General features: G+C 56.6%; 1 protein-coding gene across 11 annotated transcripts in view; it reads right to left on the reverse strand.

The window, feature by feature from the left end:
* TIAM1 (TIAM Rac1 associated GEF 1) overlaps window positions 1–14,021 on the reverse strand; it is a 204,044-nt gene extending 190,023 nt beyond the window's left edge. For 8 of the 11 annotated variants that reach the window (XM_071220529.1, XM_071220526.1, XM_071220525.1 and 5 more), the window contains exon 1: window positions 13,884–14,021. The gene's annotated coding sequence lies outside the window, so the exon portion shown is untranslated. Of the gene's footprint in view, window positions 1–13,529; window positions 13,545–13,883 lie in introns of those variants that run through there. The other 3 variants (XM_053916580.1, XM_053916570.1, XM_053916588.1) reach the window with 2 other exon arrangements.
* Between the last annotated feature and the right edge of the window lie 204 nt (window positions 14,022–14,225).

Raw genomic sequence — 14,225 nt, forward strand, 5'->3', positions numbered from 1 at the left:
CCTCCTGCTCAAAGCCAAGGGCAGGTGGATGCGAGCCCAGGCGGCTGAGCTGCCAGGCGGTGCTGCTTCAACTGACCTCGGTCAACGCCCATCTCTGCTGCCCGTGTCATGACGGAGACTTCCTGTTGAGTTCCAATGCTAAAGGGGTTTTGTGCAAAATGCAAACTTCTTCAAGATAGTTTATCTTTTTATTGAGATACAATTGAATGTTGCATTGTATCAGTTTCAGGAGTACAACGTAATGGCTCAACGTGCGGGCACAGCCACCACAGCAAGTCCAGCTCACCCCATTGCCATCGTGCAGACCGTTCATCACTACCACGCACCCCCAAGAGGGTGCCCCGCGAGTCTCACGCTTGGCGGAGGTCACTCCCTCCGGGTTCTGTAGCAGCGGGGCCATGCCGTGGATGTAAGTAAGCTCCCGAGAAACCAGAATGGGAGCAGTGGGGGTCTGCACCGAAAGGAGCCTCTCGTGTGGGAATCTCACTGTGGTGACTGTTTTCTCTACGTCCAAGCAGCCCGATCGCCAGCACCAGACACACACACAGACCCCCCACCAGAGGGGCATTCCTGGGGGAAAGAGCCCTTTTGTGTCAGACCCCGCTCTGACCCCCACCCTCCCCCACCCCCTCCCAAGTCTCCCCCATCACGACCTAAGGTGGAAATGAAGAACAGACTCACCGACTGGAGAATCAAGGATGTCTGCTCCACACTGCAATGCAAACCCCAAACCCAGGGCTACAGAAAGTAAGAACTGCTCAGCTGTAAAGGCAACTACCCAACCAAACTGGTCGAGGGAAGAGAATCCTAAAAACTACAAGGTCAGGGCTAGGAGCACAGCTGCCGAAGTGTTCCGTAACAAGGTGGAAACAGAGGAAGAGCTCCCTCTGATTCCCCAGTTCCCACCACCCCAGGGTCTGAAGGGCAGAGTGCAGGCCTGCAGGTGGGACCCCAGGACAAAGCTCGCCTTGTTCCGACAGAGCCTGGGGTGGCAGCTGGGACAGAGCGAAAGCAAGACAGAGCCAGTTACCTCTGGCTTCTGAGTCTCCTCCTTTCTACCACAGGGGCACTCACAGCTTCAGAGCCACCGGGGATTTCCGACTCGACCCAGAAGCGCAAGGAAGGGCCTGGCCTGGTTCGCAGAGTACTCCCTGGGGACTAGACTCACAGAAACCCAAGCTCCCTGGCCCTGGACCAAAACCCGTCCAAAACTTTGCCCTCCCCTGCCCCCTTTCTTCACAGCCTAGCCACAGGCCGCCCTCCACAGCCCCGAGCCCTTTCCAGTCCCAATCCCCCCATACTCCCGCTTATCTGTCCACTAGGAAAGCCCAACCAGCCTGTCCAAGGTCAGCTGGAGAAAGCTGCCCTGTGGCGTCTTTCTGACCTCGAGGTTGGGTAGGCGCCCCGTCCTCTGTGACCCCCTGCACAGCGGCTCTCAAAGCGTGGCTCCCACACCAGCAGCGCCAACACCCAAGCTCTCGCCCTTCCCCTGCCCTGCTGCAGGGCGGACTCTGGGCCCGCGATCTCCAGCCCTCCGGGGGGTCTGATGCCCACCCAGCACCCGCAGCCAGAGCCAGGATCAGTGCTTTACTCCAGCTCCATTCAGGTGGCGGAGGGGTCCATCTGGCAAGTCCCTTGGCAGGGGCACAAGCCAGGCACCGGGAAATACAAGCTTGTGCAATCACCCTGGTGTCCAGGCAGCCAGGCCAGGAACCCCACAGAATGGACCTGGAGATGGTCAGTGTCGTGGAGCAAGTGACTTAGGAAACGCCGAGAGCCAGGCTCCCTGTCACGGCCATCTGTCCGAGGAAAGACTCCTTGGACAGGTGAGGAACACACTCGGGAGATGCCGGAAAGATGCTGGTTTGTCTCAGGAGGGGTCCTGGCTGGCTCCATGGCACCAGTGTTGAAACCCCCCAGGGGCTCCGGAAGGAGTAACCACCGAAGTGTGATTAACCCGCACTGTTTGGCAACGCGTTCCTCCGGCCCCATCAGGGCTACTGATCCCAAGCCCCACCCATCAGTGCCCACACAGCCAAGTCCGCCCAGGGTGAAAAGAAGGAAAGGTGGGTAAAGGATGCTAGAATAAAACCAAATGAGCGTCAGGATGGCACAGCAGAAAATTCTCAGAAAGCAAGTGAGGCCGCACCGGGCGTCTGTCCTGTGCCGGCGCTGGGCCAGGGGCTGAGACACTCAGAACAGAGGGGCTGAGGTGTGACCGCTGCCCGCCCCACCGCGTGGCTGCAGATGGTCCATCACACAAAAACACAGGCGGGGAAGACTGTTATTATTACTCCTCGTGGTGGCAGGCTACAACATGTCTTCCAAAAAGAACCCCACCCCCCAAAGCCCAGAATCTACAAGCATTACCTTGCACGGTTAAAGACACTGAGCGGGTTACAGAGCTAACCAAGATGCAATCACACACATCCTAGTAAGATGGCTGCACAGGGAGATTTGAGATACGAGAGAGAAAGACAGAGAAAAGGAGGAAGGAGCAGGAGCCAAGAAGCAAAGGTGGGCATGATGTGGCCACAAGCCAAGGACTGCCAGTGGGCGGAGCCTGGAAGAGGCGAAGCTCCTCCCCCAGCACCAGGACAGAGAGCGGCCCTGCTGGCCATCCCGATCTCGAGCAAGACTGAGCAGTGTGAACTTCCAGCGGCAGAAAGGGAAGGGGAATAAACGCATGTCATCGCAAGCCTCCGAGTGAGTGGCTCACGAAACAAACACACTTGGTGATCACTGTGCTTCTTTTTCTCAGCACCGCGCACACCGGCGGGCCTCAGCCCCATGGTGCGGAGCAGGAGCAGGAGCCGGGCTGCTGCGGGGCGGGCAGCATGTCACAGTCAGGGGGCCACGGCCACAGTGCGCACGCCATGGGTCCAGCCCCGCCACACACTGTTGGCCCCAGTGAGTCGACACGTGGGTTCCCTGGCCCTTAGGGATGACCTGGGAAACAGTCACCCCGGTAACACTGTTTCCATAAACACCAGGAAAAGTAGAAGTCCACCTCGGGGGAGAAGAGTACGCTCACCCACAGCACCATTTCTCCACTTAGAAATCGGAGCGCTGCTATTACCCCACTCATGCAAGGGTCCGAGTTACACAGTCACGCCTGACCCCCACCCCCGGGGCATCGCCTCCCCATGGCTCCTTTCGCTCTGTAACACACCCCAGGTCCCCCCCACCCACCCCCTCCAGGAGAAACAGACATTCCTGGCCCTGGGGGCTCCCAGCAGGGCTGCGCACCCCCCACAGCCACGCCTCTCCGAAGAAGACCCGCGGCGGCAGAGAATCACCACGGAACCCACCACCGCAGGGAGGAGTTTGAGGACAGGCAGGCATCGTGCCCTCTCTGTGGCTTGTCCTGGAGAACATTCTCTGTGCACTTGGGAAAAAATGTGTATTCGGCGGGCTGGGGATGAAGTGTTCTACAAATGTTCACGCACTTGAGCTGCCGGGACACTTAAGGCCATTATTTTCTGATCATTGTAAAACCTTTCAGAGCCAGGAAAACTTTTGCACACTCTAAATCCCCCTTAATCTCAACACTAAATGATGTCTGGTGTTAGTATTCTGGCTACATACACTATTGGTGCCTGATGTAATCAAGAGAAACACTTTACAATTTAAGAAAAAAAACTCTGAAGATGGGATATTTGGGAAGAATCACCCAAAGAAAAGGGGGGGTGGGGGTCATAGACTACCTAAGAAAAATGGAGCAAAGTGGGCCTGGTTAATCCAAGGCCATTAACCATTTTAGCACTGTGAGAAGTCAGCACTGCGAGAGTCGGAAGGATTTTATTTTATTTTATTTTTTTAAAGGGAAGAAACTCAAAGATAGGAATCTCACTTAAGAAAAGAGCGCTTCAGTCAGCTGCAGCAATGCTCAGAGTATTAAACTATTAAACTTGACTCGTCCTCATGAAGCTCTTTGTCTCAGAATTCCACACACTGGCTTTTGTAGCCTGGAAAAGCTATACCTTAATATTTCCCAGAAGGATTCCATTTTCCCCCCAAATTTTGGTTTTCTAGCGACCACAACACCGCAATCAAGACCGTATCTTATGCCCTTGGAAAGGGTCGCCCACACCCCTGTAACCGCCTGGGGGCCCGGCGGAGGTCTGGAAGTGCTGGCTCCGGGTGCTGGAGAAAAGGAGCTGGAGGCCTGTCCCCTCCTTCCGCCTGCCCCCGGGGCGGGTGTTCAGAACTGCTGGTCGTAGGAGAGGTGGACAGGGGGACTTTTTCTGAGAAGAGGTGGATTTCCACAACTAAACCCAGGGGCTGTCTCTGAGCAGTTGCCCTTCTCACTCTAAGAAGCTACATCACCACCAGTCCTGCTACCAAGAATGGGCCATTCAGCCCTGGCTGGGTGGCTCAGTGGGGTGGGCGTCAACCCCAAAGTGAAAGACAGCAGGTTCAATTCCCAGTCAGGGCACATGCCTGGGTTGTGGGCTCCGTCCCCGGTCCAGGAGCGCGAGAGGCAACCAATCGATGTTTCTCTCCTTCTCTTTCTCCCTCCCTTCCCCTATCTCTCTAAAAATAAAAATCTTTTAAATAAAAAAAAAAGAAGAAAGAATGGCCATTCACTTGATCTCCAGTCCTTGGCCAGAGACTCCACATCCCTAATGCTACCTGCAGCCTTTACAGACACCGTCCCCCGGGTTCTGAGCCCATTTCCTCGAAAAATAGAAGGTCACTGGAAGGGAGCTGGAGCCATTCAAACCTTTTTTACAGGAATTTGGAAGGTCTGCTACAATTGTGGAAGGCTCACAAAGCCAAGGTTGCGGGCCCGGTCAATCCCCAAGTTAAGTAATTAACTGTCAGGTTGGAAAAAGGAGAAAAAAACTCACAGGGTGAATTTTATAAATTGATTTTTAAATAATTAGATTCTTAAATTGTTCAGTGACGTGAAAACCATAGTTATGAGGTTTCAATTTTTTTAATTACAACGAAATGTTAGAGTTCAATTGATATAATTGTAGAACGGAAATGTTAATGTCTAATCACCTGGATTTCAGGATGAGATAATCACCCTAACAATCATGACACTCGTCTCAAATGTCAGGATGGGCCCTGCACTGAACTCCCGGCAGGCTTCTGCAGAGATTTCTAATGCTGGGTAAACCGCTCAGGAGGGGCCGGGTCACCACGGCCAGCCCGCTAGCACCACTCGCCCACTAGCGGACCGCAGCAGCGTGCGGGAGAAGGACAAGCTCACCCGGCAGTTATTAGCGACACCCTGGGGGGGGGGGGGGGGGGGCAAAGGGGCAGCACCACCCAGGCAGAGAGAAGCCCAAAGCACCTGAAATTACTGCCCAGTTTTTAAAAACTTCCTATCCTAAAAAAGATACTTTATATAGCTTAATGATAACCAATTTTTTTTAATTTTACTTACTTATTTTTAGAGAGAGGGGAAGGGAAAGAGTAAGAGAAGGAGAGAAACATCGTGTGGTTGCCTCTCACGCGCCCCCTACTGGGGACCTGGCCCACAACCCAGGCATGTGCCCTGATTGGGAATCAAACCAGTGACCCTTTGGTTCTCAGGCCGACGCTCAGTCCACTGAGCCACACAAGCCAGGGCCTGATAAACAAAATTTTTTAAGTGACCAAAATAACTCGATGCCTCAGATTATTGATTAACCTGATACACTCACATAAGAACAGCTAGAATCAGAAACAGCTCTCATCCGTGAAGAAACGTGAACACGTGTTCTCCAGCAGAGTGTGTGCCCCCTGAGCACAGGACTGTCACCCTCGGCATTACTGGCGATGGCCCCGGTCATCCTCTGTCCGGGGACTGTCCTGTGCAGGGCCGGCAAACAGCAATACCCCCGGCCTCCACCAACTGCAGCCCGACGGCCCCTCACCTGGCCTCCCCAGCGGGACCACCAGTGTCCAGTCACTGCCCACACCCTCCGGCTGGCGAGTGAAACTGCCCCCCGTTACGAGCCTGTGTGCCGACAGAACGCAACACCAAATACACACACCCAAGAGCCGATCCCCGAGAGAGTCCACTTTCAAATTACTCTGCAAATATTTCCCTCCTGTACCTTTGATAAAGGGATCACTGAGCCATTCACACAGCTCTTCAAATACATACGTACTGCTCTCTTTTAATGTGAAATCAGCTTTAGAATAAAATATTCCCAGTGCTCCCTTTCTCAGTCTATGAACTTAATTAAGCCACACCCAGAGAACGAGAGAGGAGGAAAAAATGACAGAGAGAGAGAGAGAGAGAGAGAGAGAGAGAGAGAGAGAGAGAGAGACAGAGACAGAAGTGTGCCACCTGCTACGGAGTAAGTAGCGCTGACGGACTGAACTAATAAGCAAGCGTCCCTGGCTGTCAGCTTTTAAAAAGCACATGATACGCAAGGGACACCATCAGGAATGTGAAAAGATGGCCACGGAATGGAGACGATGTCTGCAGATCACATGCCTGGTAAGGGCCTTGTACCTAGGATACACAGAGAATTCTTGCAATGTAATAAACAGAGAAAACAATCCAAAAATGGGCAAAGGTCTGAACAGACATCTCTCCAAAGAAGACACAAAGATAGCCGACAAGCACCTGAAAAGCTGCTCCACACCGCTATCTCTCAGGGAAACGCACACGGAGACCCCGCCTCTTCTCCCAGCAGAAGGGCTGGACTCCAAGGGACACATGCGGGGAAAGCGGCCCCTCAGGCATTGCCAGCCCCTAGGTCACACAGTCTGGTGGTTCCACACGCGCCAGCGTTCGACTCCTAGGTATGCACCGAAAAGAACTTCAACCAACATTCAAACAAATACTTGTAAATGAATGTTCAGAGCAGTAACTATTCCCAATAGTCCAAGGGTGGAACCGACCAAACGTCGACCAACCGACAGATCGATGAATCAATAAAATGGGGTGTGCCCGTGTGATGAAACATACAACTCGGCAACAGAAAGGAGCGGAGCACCGCCACCTGCCGCAACGCGGACGACCTGGAGGAGACAGTGTTCAGTGAGAGGACACGGTCACAAAGGACCACGGGGACAGGGTTCCCTGCACCCGTAAAGGCCCAGCTACAGAAAGTAACTAGACTCACGGTCCCCAGAGGTGGCGGCAGGGCAGGGAGCCATAAGGGACGCAGGCTCCTTCTCCTGGGGACGATGAGGCTGTTCCAACGTCGACCGGGGTGCTGGTTACACAGCCCTGCAGACAGACCGAGGGCCACTGACCCGTGCACTGTAAGGACCTGAGTTGGGTGGGGTGTCAGTTACATCTTAACAATGCTGTCACGCACGACCCCAAGACCAGACGCAGACTTCACCTCACCCACAGAACAGAGCCGTAGCAGCCCCGAGGGACCTGGCGGGGGGGGGGGGGGGGGGCGGGGGGGGCGGGGGGTTGAGAGGAAGCTCCACGAGGACCTGCTCATTTGATCGTTGGGGCGCCGGGCGGGGAACTAAACCGGAGGTCTATGTGGGTAACATAACGACTGAAGAGTCATCAGTGTGTGAGCTGTAAAGACAATCATCAAGAGGCTAGAGGGCACAGGAAGGCAACCGTGAGGGCAACGAGTAAGCGCAATCACCACTTACAACAGGAAGGCGCCCAGACAGAGGCCAGCATCTCGCTTTGAGAGGCAGAGCCCATTACAAGCACAAAGGGACCAGGGCAAGGGTCCGGGGAGCGAAGCGGGACCTGCTCCCGCCTGCTCCCGCTGCCTGGAATTGTTGACACACTGTTTTTAGCTTCAAACCAAACACGGCTTTACTTGAGCTGAAAAATCTGCCTGAGCCCTGACCGGCGTGGCTCTGCAATGTCCCACAAAGCGAGAGGTCAGTCAAGAAGTCGTGGGCTCGATTCCCAGTCAGGGCACATGCCTGGGTTGCGGGGCACACAAGAGGCAACGGATGGATGTCTCTCCCCCTCTCTTTCTCCCCCCTTCCCCTCTCTCTAAAACTAAATAAAATCAAATCTTTAAAAAACAGAAAAAAAAAGTCAGCATGAAATAAGAACATAACTTGTGTCCCGGAAAACGTTAAAGTGGACAGCGCCGTCACTGAGGGAAGCTGTGACGAGTGCACCACAGCAGAACCAACTCCTATTTTACAGCCCAAGGCGGCCTCCCTGTGAAGGCGGCTGGGGACACGCGTCAGGTCCTTAGGGGAGACTGGGCGAAGCTCCTGCCCTCTGCTGGCGTGGGCGCGGGCGCTGCAGACAGTAAGAACAAAGGCCTCACAGCAAGGTCACAGTTCCGCAGGGAGAGCAGTGGGGCGCCCTCAGTCACCTTGGGATCCACAGGTCATCCCAGGTGAGAAAGTGCCCCAGCAATGTCCACCCCCAGCGGTCCCAGGTCACAGGCCTTTCAGCCCCGCTGGGTGCAGGGGAGGCTGCTCCCCACCCCCAACACAGCCAGCAGCGTGCATGGTGGGAAAGGACTTCCCTACCGGGTCCCTGGGTTACAACTCTGACCCTTGGGGCTCCAGCGGTGGAATTAACCCGACACCAGACAACAGGCCAGGAGTGGCCAGGGGTCCCAGAGGGCCAGGCCTCGCAGGTCTGGAAGGGCTGTGGTCCTCGGCCTGAGAGGTACCACACCCTGAGGAGCTGGCCCTCCCGGGGCTCCAGGTCCAGAGACAGTCCCCACTCTGGGAGGAGACGGAGATGCACGTTCCCCTGGAAACACAGAAAGCAACACATCACCTCCGTGTGCTGGGTCAGAAAAACCCACACAGGAGGCCAGGGCAAGAACCGCCCCCACGCTGGGCCTCTAACACTCGGCCCCGAAGCCCCAGAGGCGCGTGGGCACCAGTGAGCCCCAGCTCCCAACTCTCCCTGCCCGAACTTTCCTCTGCCCGAGCATAGCCCGGTACTCCCCCGCCAAACCCAGGGGTGCAGCTGGGTCAAAAGAGATCTTGTCCCCAGGATCTGAAGAAATTCTGAGTTGGCCAGGCTGGAAAATCACCCCCCAGAAGCCAGAGAGGGCCCCAACCTGTTGAGGGAGGGGAGGTGAAGCAGACCTCCCCCTCGGGGCACGGGCCCTGCTGCAGACCTCAGGCCACCCTCCACCCTCTTCTGAAGAGAGCTGGGGGAAACCCGTCCCCACCGTTTCCGCAGGGCTGGCCTGGTGGCTTCCCAGGCCCCTTATCAGCTCCGCAGAGGGCACAGAAGGCCGGGGGGAGCCAGGCCCAGGGACTGGAGAGCTCTGCATCCAAGGTCAGCAGCTCCTGGCCTAGAGGAGGCACCGCCAGAGAGCGCTGGGCTGGAGGCAGCATGCAAAGCAGCTTCTTTCTGCAGGACCACACCTCCTCTGTGGCCACAGAGAACAGAGCTTGGTGGCATCTTTAAGGAAAAGTCACTGAGCCCCACAGCCTTGCGGCCAATCCACTCCTCGCCCTCCCAAGCCGAGTTTGAGCAACCAGGCCACTGCCTCCCCGGGGCGTATTTCCTCACAAACCTGTATACTTAGCCTTTCAGCCTAAGGGGGCGGGGCTGGAGTGAAATAACACAGGTGTGCCTTTTTATTTTTTAAACCAAACACCCTTCCCCCCCCCTTGTATCCCTCCTCCTTCACGAATTCAAAGCGACCCCAGGAAGACTTGCAGTGGCCTGCCTCCTACACTTCAGTTTGCTGGGGCTCTCAAAACTGCAGGGACCTCCCCCTCAACCACACCCTCGTGTGCCCGGGTGGAAGGAAGCCTTGTGGCCACGCGGAGCTGCCAAGGGCCCTGGCCCACGCGGAGACGGGGATGCTCCCGCGGAAGACGCTGCCTCCCACCAAGCTCCTGGCTGAATCCTGGCTCTGTGTCTAGCACCCTCTGAACGCACGCAGCCGGGCGGCTCACATACACAGCGCCCCAGGGCTGTGGCCCCCACTTCTGCCAGCCTGTCAAAGAGATCCTCACTTGCAGAACGCCAGTCTCAGCTCAGCCGCAGCCCAACCAGGGAGAGCTCCAAGGTCTTCGAGAAGGACCTCACCAGAGCCCCAGTCTAGGCCTGGACCAAGTTCTTCCCGAAACCCCAGGTCCAGAACAGTGCACGTCTCCCGCCCGGGGAGGGGGAAGGAGGCGCAGGAGGTCGGGGAGGGGGTGGAAGGGAGCAGCCGCCTCACTATTAATATCTTGTACCCTTTTACACTGGAGCATTGTTTCATTTTCAAAACACTCTGTTCCTGGCTGAGCACGGCTTTATTTTTGAGTGCCTCCTTTATTTAATAAATTTTTTTTAATTGTTAAAAAGAAGTGATTCGGCCTACACAGAGGGGCGATGTTTTTTTAACACAGGAGTTATTATCTACATAAAACTGAACATGAAGAGATGAAATGACCTGAAGTTTGGACCTGTGAAAAAACAGAAACATTTTGCTGCGGTTGCAGATCGTTTTTTTCCGGTCCTGTGCTGGGTGGAGAAAAGGCAGAGCCGCACTCAGAGACCATCTTCCTACAGGTCCGGCGCAAGTAGCACCCCTCTTGTTACAAACTCCTTTGTGACAAAATCACAAGCACGCCATTCTGTAACATGACAGTATCACACTCACGCACACCATGTGACACTTTGGGTGAAATGCTCACATTAAAACTATAGATTATGACACCCATATTATTACCCTACCAACCACACTCCCACAGGTGTTACTTCTGCCGCCTAAAATTGGGTAATTTAGAAGGGAAAATGTATCCATCTGTGTAGAGACGGGCCCCACACCAGTGAAACAGTGTTTCAGATGCAGGAATCCACAGGACTGGAGACACTAAAACTAGGGTCTCTGCTAACCAGAAGCCTGAACCTGCGGGTTCAAGAGCCCACAGGACTCGGAGCGAGGCCGTGCCCTCAGGGCCTCAGCTGGGCGGAAGCCCCGGCCTCACTGATGTCAACGCCACAGGCTGGAAGCTCCAAGCTAGTCATATGCAGCAGCACAAAGTGCTTCTCCTTCAGGCAGAAAGCTCCCTGCTGTTGGGGTGGAGTGCAGGCCCTCAGCAACCTTCAGGAACCACACTGCCCCTGCTCCAGAATGCCTGGGGTTCGGTCTGCCCGGGTGGGAGGCGGGGGAACCGCAGGAATTTGGTGGGGGTGGGGGAGGGCACAGGACCAGGACTGCCTTTCCTTCCAGGTTCAGAGGGGAGTGGAAGGGAAGGGAGGGGAACTGGGAGACAGATCTGCAGGGGACAGGGGACGAGCCTTTGTTCTAGCTCTTTGGATGAGCTTTAGAGTGGAGTTAAATTGTCAGCTAATGAGATTTCCTCACCATGTGCCCCTTTCAAGTCTCGGCCCCAAAGATCTGTTCCCCAGACAGCAGCAGGGGGCAGAACCGCCTCCCTGTCCCCAAAGGCAGGAGGATTCCCAAAGCAAGTGCAGGAACTCAAAACTGGTCATCAATTTATCAATACCCACGGCCTCACTGCTGGCTGCAGCAGCCCTCACCACCGGGGTGACAGGCAGGTCCCGGAACACGGGGGCAGAGGGAGCACTGGTGAGCTCCCCTCCGTGTTTTGTCTGCTGGTTTGTCCGCGCTTGTTTGGGCAGGTAAAGGCCTGAGATCTACACGCAGAACTGAGTGACGGGACCCAGAGCAATAATTTGCTCCAACTGGCAAAAGGGCGCTGAAACAGAAGCATTTTCTTTTCAGTAACATCTTACTCCGCAGGCTAGCCTGAGAGGGTCCTTTTTAAACTATTCATCTGATTATGTTAAGGAGTTTTTCTTGTTTGGGTTTTTCCTGTATGAAACTGGCTCTTTCTTCACCTACAGAAAATCAGCTGGTGGAGCAGAGGAGAGACGAGTCAAACACGCTGACAGCATCTGAAGCTGTTCATTGCGACCAGTCCTCTCCTAGCGTCCCCAGCCAGCCCCAGCTCCCTTGAGATGGCTGTTTCTCCCCCATTCGGTAATAATTACTTGGCAACTTCCGTGTTTACGCTCAGAGACATCTCCCTAGAGGAGCTCTTGGCCATGGGGCACAAAGAGCACATCCTAGAAACTATCCAATCACCAGCTCACACTCCCCTGCCATCACGAAGTGTTCCCTCCCCACCAGGGCCAGGCATAGGTATCTCTTTGTTCGAACTTCCCTCCATCCGGGCCCTTGTGACTCCGCACAGCTGCCATTGGCTCCTTCCCACCTGGCCAGGTTTCTGCTTCCGCCCAGGCCTGGGCCTCAGCATAGCCTCAAGGAAGAGGGAAGGCAGGCTGGAGAAACTGAAACCTGAAGGAAATTCAAACAGCAAAGGAAGCTGGAAGCAATTAGTTCAGTACTGTGTAGTTAAACCTGAGGCCATTAAAACAAGCGAGCCCTCATGCTTTTTAAAACAAACAGGAGCTGAGAGAGAGAAGAGCTGCAGAAAACGACATGGGCTGTCCTCTGTACAGAGTCCCCTACGTGGAAAGCCACACTGCTCCAGTAGTCCACACGTGGCAGGCACTGTCCTAAGAAGTAGATTTATATTATCATTTTTAACCCCCGCCACACACACACACCAGAGGGAACGCTCTCCCCACTTTCCAGGCTGGGAAACTGAGACACAGGAAGGCTGAGTAGCTGTCCTGGGTCACCCAGCTTGCGAGTGGCACGGAACAGGTACTGGAACCCGGGTTGGTCTGACCTCAGCGCCAGGCTCTCAACCTCTACTCCAGCTCAGACAAAGTGTATGCCAAGTCAGCACGCGTGGGTAACCCGATCCAGCCCATTCTGACTCAAGGGTGCCCCACAGCTGCTCCGCGGGCCGCGTGGATACCACCGAAGCCGCACGGATTGGGCGGCGTACGGAAGGGCTCACGCGCGTCCTTCAAGACCTGCCAGCACGCAGAAAAGGGCAGACTCGGATCAACGTGGGCTGATCAGGGGACAAGGCTAGATAGAGGACGCTACTGGAAGGGAGGGGAAAGTGGCTCAGTCAGCGCCCCGACGGCCGCCCATCTGAGAGGGACTCTGACCGAGACACGGCGCCTCTGGGCACAGGGGCTGGGGGCGCCGTGCGCGGCGGGGAGTGGAAGCAAAGGCGCCGCCGGGGCGTCTTTTCCCTGCAGCACTTCTCCAGGAGGCCGGGGGAGGGGGCATCACCTGACAGCACGCACCAACTTCTCCCCACTCGGAGGGGCGCACTGGCAGCGGCAGGCCCGGGGAGCACAGGGCGCAGCTCTCGCCCAATGGCGAGGTCTGTAAACAAAAGCGGGCCCCACGCGGGTCCCCGGGAGGGCGGTGGGCGGCGCGGCGCGACAGCATCCCAGCGGCCCAGCCCGCGATCGTGCGCGGGGACCCACGCACAGACCTCTGGACCCCGCACCCAGGCCAGTCATTGTCTGCGCGCCTGCAAAATGCCGCTTTAAATGCCCCCTCCCTGGTGGGCCGCGGGTCTTCGGCCCAGCGTGCCGACACACCCGGCTCTCCTCCCCGTGGGTCCGGCCCCGAGCAGGGCACGGATCGCCAAGGTGAGCACCCAGTCAGCGTCGCCGAAACCCCAGGCCTGGAGGTGCCCAGGTCGGAGACGGAGATCCACACAGCCACACGCACGCACACGCACACCCTCCCCGAAGTTGATAAAAATCAGCCGACAGATACCAAGTGCCGCGGCCGCCGCCGCAAGTCAGCGCTGACCTCCCGCGGCCAGGAAGACCGAATGCCACCGCCGGGACACTGTCACTTCCATTCAGCGCCGGGCACCTGGACGCCGCTCGCTTGTCTCCCTCCTTAAGGTTCGAGCGTGAGATGTCTCCCCACCTCCCGAGTTCGCGAACACGAAAACAATACAAGCAGAGCGCAATCGGTGGGAGCTAGGACCCGCCGGGAGCCCCGGTGTGCGGGAGACGGGGGTCGGGACGTGCCCGTCAGGAGCAGAGTAGCTCGGGTATCCTCACCGCAGCCCTCGGGGTGGCTCCGGCCAGCCGGCCCGCGCTCCCAGCCCGCGGTACTCACCCGCGACGCTCGTCCCGGGTCTCCACGACTGGGACGGAACGATGCGGGAACGCCGGAATCCCGGGGCTGCGGGGACCAAGACGACTGCTGCGCTGCAGAATTGCGAGCCCGACGGCGGCGGCGCTGCTCCGCCCGTCCGCGCTCCGGCGCTCGGGATCGGCCAATGAGAGCGGTCAGATCGCCCCCGCGGGCGGCCTCTGGGGCGGGGCCAGAAGAGCGCGTGGGAAACAGGGCTCCAATTGGCCTGCCTGACGATCGCTCCGCCTCCTGCCGGCCAATCAACGACCGTGGATACAGGAGCGGGGCGTTCGGAGTTGGGCTGGAGACTGACAACAGGAGCAC

The sequence above is a fragment of the Desmodus rotundus genome, chromosome 2, assembly GCF_022682495.2.
Source record: "Desmodus rotundus isolate HL8 chromosome 2, HLdesRot8A.1, whole genome shotgun sequence".
NCBI classification, from domain to species: Eukaryota; Metazoa; Chordata; class Mammalia; order Chiroptera; family Phyllostomidae; genus Desmodus; species Desmodus rotundus.